We start from the raw sequence: 11,726 nt of genomic DNA on the forward strand, positions 1-11,726 counted from the left end.
GGAGTACCAGCTGCATCAGGCGCAAACAAGTCGCAATGTGCGCCGGTCACACTTCAGCACCACTGAGTGGGCCTCTATGAAGGACATCTGCCTCGTTTTGCGTGCCTTCGATGATTCCACGCAGATGGCGAGTGCAGATGATGCACTAGTCAGCATGACTGCCCCCCTTATCTGCCTGCTTCAAAAAACACTGCAAGCACTAAGGGATGAGGTTTTGGAAGAGGTGGAGGATGAGGAGTCCCAAATGTCATCTGCTTCTGGACAGTCTGCGCTACGTGCTTCCTCACAAAGGCCTAGGCAGGGGACACTTTGTGAGGAGGATGAGGAGGAGTCGATGGAGGAGGAAGACATCTCTCCACAGGAGGGAGGTACACAAAGCTCTAGTCAGTATGTACAGCGAGGGTGGGGTGATGCAGAGCAGGCAGAGATCACGCCTCAAGCAGGGGACAGCGGTTCTTTGGCAGTTGGGAGTCTGCAGCACATGGTTGACTTCATGCTGCAGTGCCTGAGAAACGACCGCCGCATCGCCCACATTCTTTACACGGCTGATTATTGGGTGTACACCCTCCTAGATCCTCGCTACCGGGACAACTTGCAAACCCTCATACCAATGTTGAACCGGGAGCGTAAACTGCGGGAGTACCAAGACACACTGGTGCAGTCCATCATGTTTTCCATTCCACCCGACAGCAGTGGTGCTAGTACTTAACAAAGCACCTCTGTGCGTCGAGCCAGTTGAGGAAACTCGGCACAAACAGGGAGCAGAGGCAGCGCCTCTGCACATGGTAAGACCACTATGGCCCAAATGTGGCAAAGTTTTGTGTGTCCGCCACAATTGTCTACACCATCACTGATGGCTCCAGTCAGCAGGAGGCAACGTTTCCGTCAGATGGTGACAGACTACATGTCTTGCCCTGTGAGTGTACTCCCAGATGGCTCTTCCCCCTTCAAGTTTTGGGTCTCTAAGCTGGATACATGGCCAGAGCTTAGCCAGTATGCATTGGAGGTGCTGGCTTGCCCTGCTGCCAGTGTATTATCGGAACGCGTCTTTAGTGCCACAGGTGGTGTACTAACAGACCGTCACACGCGACTTTCTTCCGATAACGTCGACCGGCTTACTTTTCTGAAAATGAACAAGGCCTGGATCTCCCCAGAATTTGCCAGTCCTCTTCCCGACTAAATAATTGGTTGGCAACTGTATCCAAGTCTCCTTTTGTGTTCATGTTTCTACCACCTGAACTATAATCCCTGGGCTTCAACATAGCTAGTTGTCACTCAGATGTGTCGTCTGCACAGAGAAAAACACTAGCTCCTGTGTTAGTGGGGTTCAGTAACGCCAGCTGCTCCCCTGCTGTGTGGACGGCAAAGTCTCCTGCTCCATCCACATTCAAACTACTACTGATTTTTAACCCTGCTCCACTTAGGCCTCTGGCTCCACTGTCTCTAGTATTTCCCCTGGCCTCCAACCCCGCCAGTGACAGTTCTTAAGTGGCGTCTGCATAATCCACACTTGTTCCAGTGTTACTTGGCCTCAGTCACGTCAGTTGATCCCCTGATGTGTGTCCGGCAAGGTCTCCTGCTCTGCCCACATTCCCATTACTAGTAGTGTGAATGAGGACAGAGCAGGAGACCTTGCCGGACACACATCAGGGGATCGACTGACGGGACTGAGCCCAAGTAACACAGGAACAAGTGTGGATTGTGCTGACGCCACTTCAGAGCTGTCACTGACGGGGTTGGAGGCCAGGGGAAATACTAGAGACAGTGGAGCCGGAGGCCATAGTGGAGCACGGTTACAATCAGTAGTAGTCTACTACCTCTATAAAACGTGCTGCTAGTTGGCCTCAGCCTGCTCCATGCCTCATCCTGGGCTCCAACAACGTCAGTTAGTGTTCAGAAGTGCCGTCTTCGCAGAGAAACACACACTAGCTCCTGTGTTAGTGGGGTTCAGTAATGCCAGCTGTTCCCCTGCTGTATAGACGGCAAAGTCTCCTGCTGCCTCCACATGCCAACACCATCTGGCCTCAGCCTGCTCCATGCCTCATCCTGGGCTCCAACAACGCCAGTTGGTGTTCAGAAGTGCCGTCTTCACAGAGAAAAACACACTCGCTACTGTGTCTGTGGGGTTCAGTAATGCCAGCTGTTCCCCTGCTGTGTAGATGGCAAAATCTCCTGCTGCCTCCACATGCCAACACCATCAGGCCTCAGCCTGCTCCATGCCACATCCTGGGCTCCAACAACGTCAGTTGGTGTTCAGAAGTGCCATCTTCACAGAGAAACACACACTAGCTCCTGTGTTAGTGGGGTTCAGTAATGCCAGCTGTTCCCCTGCTGTGTAGATGGCAAAGTCTAGTGCTGCCTCCACATGCAATACCATCAGGCCTCAGCCTGCTCCATGCCTCATCCTGGGCTCCAACAACGCTAGTTGGTGTTCAGAAGTGCCGTCTTCACAGAGAAAAACACACTCGCTACTGTGTCTGTGGGATTCAGTAATGCCAGCTGTTCCCCTGCTGTGTAGACTGCAATGTCTCCTGCTCCATCCACATGCAAACTACTACAGATTTGTAACTGTGCTCAAATTAGGCCTCTGGCTTCACTATCTCTAGTATTTCCCCTGGCCAACAACCCCGCCAGTTACAGCTCTGAAGTGGCGTCTGCACAATCCACACTTGTTCCTGAGTTACTGTGGCTCAGTCACGTCAGTTGATCCCCTGATGTGTGTCCGGCAAGGTCTCCTGCTCTGTCCACATTCACATTACTAGTAGTGTGAATGAGGACTGAGCAGGAGAGCTTGCCAGACACACATCAGGGGATCAACAGACGGGACTGAGCCACAGTTACACAGGAACAAGTGTGGATTGTGCAGACGCCACTTCAGAGCTGTAACTGGCGGGGTTGCTGGCCAGGACAAATACTAGAGACAGTGGAGCCGGAGGCCATAATGGAGCACGGTGACAATCAGTAGCAGTCTACAACCTCTATAAAACCAGCTGCAAGTTGTCCTCTGCTTGCTGCATGCTTCATCCTGGGCTACAACACAGCCAGTTGTAGCCTGGAAGTGCCGTCCACACAGATATAAACACTCGCTCCTGTGTTAGTGGGGTTCAGTAACGCCAGCTGTTCCCCTGCTGTGTGGATGGCAAAGTCTCCTGCTGCCTCCAAACTCACACTGCAACGCTTTTTCTCCTCGCTCCAAGTAGGCCTCGGCCTGCTTGGAGCATTGATCCTGGGCTACAACACAGCCAGTTGCCATCTTCCTCTGAGTTGGTACCCCTGTTTTTGCAACAGGTGGTTCGCTTGCACGGGATTCCTGAGAACATTGTATCTGACAGAGGAGTTCAATTTGTGTCTAAATTTTGGAGGACGTTCTGTTCCAAGTTGGGAATTCAGTTGTCCTTCTCCTCTGCTTTTCACCCTCAGACCAATGGGCAGACAGAGAGAACAAACCAGACCTTGGAGTCGTATTTGAGATGTTTTATTTCCGCTGATCAGGATGATTGGGTTTCATTTTTGCCCTTGGCCGAATTTGCTTTAAATAATAGAGCTAGTTCTGCCACTTTGATGTCACCTTTTTTTTGTAACTTTGGGTTTCATCTTCGATTTTCTTCAGGGCAGGTGGAGCCCTCTGCCTGCCCAGGTGTTGACACTGTGGTGGAGAGAATGCACCAGATCTGGGACCAAGTGGTGGATAAGTTATCTCTCTCCCAGGAAAAGGCCCAGCGGTTTTCCAATCGACATAGGACCATTGGTCCCCAGTTTAAGATTGGTGATATGGTGTGGTTATCATCAAAAAATATTGCTATGAAGGTGGCTTCTCCTAAGTTTAAGCCTAGATTTATTGGACCTTACAAGATTTTGGAGATTATTAATCCGGTCTCTTTTCGTTTGGCTCTTCCTGTCACATTTAAGATCCATAATGTGTTCCATAAGTCCTTGTTGAAGAGGTTTGTTGAGCCAGTTGTGCCTGAGGTGGCACCTCCGGACCCTGTATTGGTTGAAGGTAACTTGGAATATGAGGTAGAGAAAATTCTGGATTCCCGTCTGGCTAGACGGAGACTCCAGTATTTGGTTAAGTGGAAGGGTTATGGTCAGGAGGATAATTCCTGGGTCTCTGCCTCTGATATTCATGCCAAAAGATTGGTGCGTGCCTTTCATCGGGCTCACCCTGATCGCCCTGGTAGCGTTGTTGAGGGTTCGGTGACCCCTCCTCAAGGGGGGATACTGTTGTGAGTTCATTTTCCCCTCCGTCACTGAGGCCTGGTGAACTCCCTATTCTAGTGAAGGAAGGTAGTGAGCCTGATTATCAGGCACCTGGGACTAATGAAGACGATTGGCTGAGTGGAGTCACTGACTGGATTTAAGGCAGCATACGCCCTTTCTGCCCTGCGGGTGATTTCTCTGTGGACTCTTGGACACCAGTCTGATTCCTGCTCTCCTAAAGCTAAGTTTTCTGTTTTGCCTTTTTGCATTTAAGATTTGTTTTTGTTTTTCTTGCTTTTTGGATTCTGCCACTCCCTGCTGGAGTGTGCAGTGTTCCGTTAGCTCTGTCTTCAGAAAGTACCTGAGTGCTGATTTAGTTTTTGAAGCTTAGTTGCTTCAGGGCCATTTTTATATCAGCTTGTTGGCTTTGGTCTCTGATAGGGTTTTGGCAGATTGCAGACAGCAGCCTTCCTATCCGTTCCTATCTAGGTAGTTTTTGTGCCCCGTCTTTGCTCAGTCTGTCTTTCTGTCTGTGTAAGTGTTTTCATCTTGCTTCACCGTCATTATATGTGGGGGGCTGCCTATTGCTTTGGGGTCTGCTCTGGGGCAGTTAGATTTCCCCTTTCCTTCTTTAGGCCTATGTATCTCTCTGGCTGTGATCGAGGGGTCTAGGTCATCGTAGGAACCCCCCACGGCTACTGCTAGTTGTGTTGATAGGTTCAGGGGTCTGCAATCTGATAGTTGCCAACTTCTCTGGTTTTCTGGACTTAGCTAGCATTTCTGTTTTTTCCTCCTACGGTGACTCAATCATAACAGAATCACCCGCCAAACCGCAGATCCTTGGGTACTCAATAGCAGGAAAGAATTGTGTTTAAAAAAAAAAAAGTGTGTGTATATTCTTTCCTCTATATCTCTGAGGCCGTAGGGGGAATTTTTTTTTTCTCTCAATGGAGATAAAGCAAGTGTCTGATCGTGTGGAGCAGCTCGCTGCTGAAGTGCAAGGAATTTCCGCCTATCTTGCTCGTTCACATGCTGTTGAACCAAAGATCCCCACACCTGATGTATTTTTTGGGGATCGATCTAAATTTTTGAGTTTCAAAAATAATTGTAAATTATTTTTTGCTTTGAAGCCTAACTCGTCGGGGAGCCCCGCGCAGCAGGTTAAAATTGTCATCTCTTTGCTGCGCGGCGATCCCCAGGATTGGGCGCTTTCTTTGAAACCAGATGACCCTATTCTGACTAATGTGAACGCATTTTTTCAAGCCTTGGGGTTGCTGTACGACGAACCTAAAGCTATTGATCAGACTGAAAAGACCCTGTTAGCATTGAACCAGGGTCGAGAATCTGCAGAGTTGTACTGTCAAAAGTTCCGAAAGTGGGCGGTCCTTACTACCTGGAATGATAGTGCCTTGGCTGCTCTCTTTCGGAAGGGTTTGTCAGAAGCCGTAAAGGATACTATGGTGGAATTTCATGTTCCCTCTGGTCTGGACTCGGGAGCAGCGCTAAACCTAATGGACTTGGATTTTGCTAAACGTTGTGGATTTCCGTTGACACCTCTGCAGACGCCTATCCCTTTGAGGGGGATTGATGCTACCCCTCTGGCTAAAAATAAACCTCAGTTTTGGACCCAGTTGGTCATGCGGGTCGCCCCAGACCACCAAGAAAATTGCAGATTTTTGGTGTTGCATGGTCTGCATGATGCTGTTGTTCTGGGGTTTCCCTGGTTGCAGATTCATAATCCAGTTTTGGATTGGAAGTCTGTGTCTGTGGTGAGTTGGGGTTGCCGGTGTACCTTTAGTGAGGCTCCGGTTTTTTCCACCTCTCTTCAGTCGCATGAGGTTCCTGACTATTTGGCGGACTTCTATGATGTATTTAGTGAGAATGAGTCTGCGTCCTTGCCTCCTCATAGGAGTTATGACTGTGCAATTGAACTAAGCCCGGGGTGTAAATTTCCTAAGGGTCGGCTCTTCAATTTATCTGTACCTGAGCACGAGGCTATGCGGTCCTATATTAAGGAGGCGTTGGAGAAGGGTCATATTAGACCATCCTCTTCACCCTTAGGTGCCGGTTTTTTTTTTGTGGCCAAGAAGGATGGTTCTTTGAGGCCTTGTATTGATTATCGTGCCCTCAATAAAATTACAATTAAATATCAGTATCCGTTACCCCTGATTTCGGATCTATTCTCTAGAGTCAGAGGTGCTTGCTGGTTTACCAAGCTTGACCTCAGGGGGGCGTATAATCTTATCCGCATTAAGCAGGGGGATGAATGGAAGACGGCGTTTAATACTCCAGAGGGACATTTTGAGTACCTGGTGATGCCTTTTGGGCTCACTAATGCCCCTTCTGTCTTCCAGTGCTTCATGAACGATATTTTCCGAGACTTTGTCGATAAATTTTTGATTATCTATCTGGACGATATTTTGATCTTCTCCAAGGATTGGGATGCTCATGTGGAACATATTCGGACTGTGTTCCGGATCTTGAGAGAGAATTCTCTGTATGTCAAAGGATCAAAATGCCTTTTTGGAGTACAGAGGATTTCTTTTTTGGGATTTATTTTGTCTCCGTCAACTATTGAAATGGACCTGGCCAAGGTACAGGCAATTTATGATTGGGTTCAGCCCACTTCTTTGAAGGCCCTCCAGAAGTTTTTGGGTTTTGCTAATTTTTATCGGAAATTTATAGCAAAATTTTCTAGTATTGCCAAACCATTGACTGACCTGACCAGGAAGCGTGCGGATGTGTTGAATTGGTCTCCGGAGGCGGTTGCTTCCTTTCAGGAGCTGAAGCGTAGATTTACCTCCGCCCCGGTTCTGCGGCAGCCTGATGTCTCACTCCCGTTTCAGGTAGAGGTGGATGCTTCTGAGATTGGTGCAGGAGCGGTGTTGTCCCAAAAGGATCCGGTAACATCTAAAATGAATCCCTGTGCTTTCTTTTCCCGAAAGTTCTCTTCATCTGAACATAACTATGATGTGGGGAATCGGGAACTGTTGGCCATGAAATGGGCATTTGAGGAGTGGAGACATTGGTTGGAGGGAGCTAAACATCAAGTTGTGGTCCTCACTGACCACAAAAATTTGATTTACCTAGAGTCGGCTAAACGCTTGAACCCTAGACAGGCTAGGTGGGCCTTGTTTTTTACACGTTTTGATTTTGTGGTCTCTTTCCTTCCTGGAACTAAGAATGTCAAGGCAGACGCCCTCTCTAGGAGTTTCCTTGCTGATTCTCCTATGGTGACCAAGCCTGCTACCATCTTAGGCGAATGGGTAGTTCTTTCTGCCATCTCGCCCGATTTGAGACTTGCTCTGCAAGAGTTCCAGGAGGACAAACCTGAGCGTTGCCCCAGTGGAAAGTTGTATGTTCCTGACCAGTGGAAGAAGAGAGTGATGTCTGAAGTTCATTCCTCTGCATTGGCTGGTCATCCAGGTATTTTTGGTACTAGAGATCTGGTGGGTCGCTCTTTTTGGTGGCCCACCTTGTCTCATGATGTCAGGAATTTTGTGCAGTCCTGTGGGACTTGCTCCCGGTCTAAATCTTGTTCTCACTCTAGTGGGTTGTTGATGCCTTTGCCGGTCCCCAGGAGGCCATGGACCCATATTTCAATGGATTTCATCTCTGATATGCCGGTCTCTCAAAGAATGACTGTTATTTGGGTGATTTGTGATAGGTTCTCTAAGATGGTTCATCTTGTGCCACTCCCTAAGTTGCCATCTTCCTCTGAGTTGGTGCCCCTGTTTTTGCAACAGGTGGTTCGCTTGCACGGGATTCCTGAGAACATTGTATCTGACAGAGGAGTTCAATTTGTGTCTAAATTTTGGAGGACGTTCTGTTCCAAGTTGGGAATTCAGTTGTCCTTCTCCTCTGCTTTTCACCCTCAGACCAATGGGCAGACAGAGAACAAACCAGACCTTGGAGTCGTATTTGAGATGTTTTATTTCCGCTGATCAGGATGATTGGGTTTCATTTTTGCCCTTGGCCGAATTTGCTTTAAATAATAGAGCTAGTTCTGCCACTTTGATGTCACCTTTTTTTTGTAACTTTGGGTTTCATCCTCGATTTTCTTCAGGGCAGGTGGAACCCTCTGCCTGCCCAGGTGTTGACACTGTGGTGGAGAGAATGCACCAGATCTGTGACCAAGTGGTGGATAAGTTATCTCTCTCCCAGGAAAAGGCCCAGCGGTTTTCCAATCGACATAGGACCATTGGTCCCCAGTTTAAGATTAGTGATATGGTGTGATTATCATCAAAAAATATTGCTATGAAGGTGGCTTCTCCTAAGTTTAAGCCTAGATTTATTGGACCTTGCAAGATTTTGGAGATTATTAATCCGGTCTCTTTTCGTTTGGCTCTTCCTGTCACATTTAAGATCCATAATGTGTTCCATAAGTCCTTGTTGAAGAGGTTTGTTGAGCCAGTTGTGCCTGAGGTGGCACCTCCGGACCCTGTATTGGTTGAAGGTAACTTGGAATATGAGGTAGAGAAAATTCTGGATTCCCGTCTGGCTAGACGGAGACTCCAGTATTTGGTTAAGTGGAAGGGTTATGGTCAGGAGGATAATTCCTGGGTCTCTGCCTCTGATATTCATGCCAAAAGATTGGTGCGTGCCTTTCATCGGGCTCACCCTGATCGCCCTGGTAGCGTTGTTGAGGGTTCGGTGACCCCTCCTCAAGGGGGGATACTGTTGTGAGTTCATTTTCCCCTCCGTCACTGAGGCCTGGTGAACTCCCTATTCTAGTGAAGGAAGGTAGTGAGCCTGATTATCAGGCACCTGGGACTAATGAAGACGATTGGCTGAGTGGAGTCACTGACTGGATTTAAGGCAGCCTACGCCCTTTCTGCCCTGCGGGTGATTTCTCTGTGGACTCTTGGACACCAGTCTGATTCCTGCTCTCCTAAAGCTAAGTTTTCTGTTTTGCCTTTTTGCATTTAAGATTTGTTTTTGTTTTTCTTGCTTTTTGGATTCTGCCACTCCCTGCTGGAGTGTGCAGTGTTCCGTTAGCGCTGTCTTCAGAAAGTACCTGAGTGCTGATTTAGTTTTTGAAGCTTAGTTGCTTCAGGGCCATTTTTATATCAGCTTGTTGGCTTTGGTCTCTGATAGGGTTTTGGCAGATTGCAGACAGCAGCCTTCCTATCCGTTCCTATCTAGGTAGTTTTTGTGCCCCGTCTTTGCTCAGTCTGTCTTTCTGTCGGTGTAAGTGTTTTCATCTTGCTTCACCGTCATTATATGTGGGGGGCTGCCTATTGCTTTGGGGTCTGCTCTGGGGCAGTTAGATTTCCCCTTTCCTTCTTTAGGCCTATGTATCTCTCCGGCTGTGATCGAGGGGTCTAGGTCATCGTAGGAACCCCCCACGGCTACTGCTAGTTGTGTTGATAGGTTCAGGGGTCTGCAATCTGATAGTTGCCAACTTCTCTGGTTTTCTGGACTTAGCTAGCATTTCTGTTTTTTCCTCCTACGGTGACTCAATCATAACAGAATCACCCGCCAAACCGCAGATCCTTGGGTACTCAATAGCAGGAAAGAATTGTGTTTAAAAAAAAAAAAAGTGTGTGTATATTCTTTCCTCTATATCTCTGAGGCCGTAGGGGGAATTTTTTTTTTCTCTCAATGGAGATAAAGCAAGTGTCTGATCGTGTGGAGCAGCTCGCTGCTGAAGTGCAAGGAATTTCCGCCTATCTTGCTCGTTCACATGCTGTTGAACCAAAGATCCCCACACCTGATGTATTTTTTGGGGATCGATCTAAATTTTTGAGTTTCAAAAATAATTGTAAATTATTTTTTGCTTTGAAGCCTAACTCGTCGGGGAGCCCCGCGCAGCAGGTTAAAATTGTCATCTCTTTGCTGCGCGGCGATCCCCAGGATTGGGCACTTTCTTTGAAACCAGATGACCCTATTCTGACTAATGTGAACGCATTTTTTCAAGCCTTGGGGTTGCTGTACGACGAACCTAAAGCTATTGATCAGGCTGAAAAGACCCTGTTAGCATTGAACCAGGGTCGAGAATCTGCAGAGTTGTACTGTCAAAAGTTCCGAAAGTGGGCGGTCCTTACTACCTGGAATGATAGTGCCTTGGCTGCTCTCTTTCGGAAGGGTTTGTCAGAAGCCGTAAAGGATACTATGGTGGAATTTCATGTTCCCTCTGGTCTGGACTCGGGAGCAGCGCTAAACCTAATGGACTTGGATTTTGCTAAACGTTGTGGATTTCCGTTGACACCTCTGCAGACGCCTATCCCTTTGAGGGGGATTGATGCTACCCCTCTGGCTAAAAATAAACCTCAGTTTTGGACCCAGTTGGTCATGCGGGTCGCCCCAGACCACCAAGAAAATTGCAGATTTTTGGTGTTGCATGGTCTGCATGATGCTGTTGTTCTGGGGTTTCCCTGGTTGCAGATTCATAATCCTGTTTTGGATTGGAAGTCTGTGTCTGTGGTGAGTTGGAGTTGCCGGTGTACCTTTAGTGAGGCTCCGGTTTTTTCCACCTCTCTTCAGTCGCATGAGGTTCCTGACTATTTGGCGGACTTCTATGATGTATTTAGTGAGAATGAGTCTGCGTCCTTGCCTCCTCATAGGAGTTATGACTGTGCAATTGAACTAAGCCCGGGGTGTAAATTTCCTAAGGGTCGGCTCTTCAATTTATCTGTACCTGAGCACGAGGCTATGCGGTCCTATATTAAGGAGGCGTTGGAGAAGGGTCATATTAGACCATCCTCTTCACCCTTAGGTGCCGGTTTTTTTTTGTGGCCAAGAAGGATGGTTCTTTGAGGCCTTGTGTTGATTATCGTGCCCTCAATAAAATTACAATTAAATATCAGTATCCGTTACCCCTGATTTCGGATCTATTCTCTAGAGTCAGAGGTGCTTGCTGGTTTACCAAGCTTGACCTCAGGGGGGCGTATAATCTTATCCGCATTAAGCAGGGGGATGAATGGAAGACGGCGTTTAATACTCCAGAGGGACATTTTGAGTACCTGGTGATGCCTTTTGGGCTCACTAATGCCCCTTCTGTCTTCCAGTGCTTCATGAACGATATTTTCCGAGACTTTGTCGATAAATTTTTGATTATCTATCTGGACGATATTTTGATCTTCTCCAAGGATTGGGATGCTCATGTGGAACATATTCGGACTGTGTTCCGGATCTTGAGAGAGAATTCTCTGTATGTCAAAGGATCAAAATGCCTTTTTGGAGTACAGAGGATTTCTTTTTTGGGATTTATTTTGTCTCCGTCAACTATTGAAATGGACCTGGCCAAGGTACAGGCAATTTATGATTGGGTTCAGCCCACTTCTTTGAAGGCCCTCCAGAAGTTTTTGGGTTTTGCTAATTTTTATCGGAAATTTATAGCAAAATTTTCTAGTATTGCCAAACCATTGACTGACCTGACCAGGAAGCGTGCGGATGTGTTGAATTGGTCTCCGGAGGCGGTTGCTTCCTTTCAGGAGCTGAAGCGTAGATTTACCTCCGCCCCGGTTCTGCGGCAGCCTGATGTCTCACTCCCGTTTCAGGTAGAGGTGGATGCTTCTGAGATT

Source organism: Dendrobates tinctorius, unplaced genomic scaffold, assembly GCF_039654945.1.
Source record: "Dendrobates tinctorius isolate UK_male_01 unplaced genomic scaffold, ASM3965494v1 ptg000227l, whole genome shotgun sequence".
In the NCBI taxonomy this organism is placed as follows: Eukaryota; Metazoa; Chordata; class Amphibia; order Anura; family Dendrobatidae; genus Dendrobates; species Dendrobates tinctorius.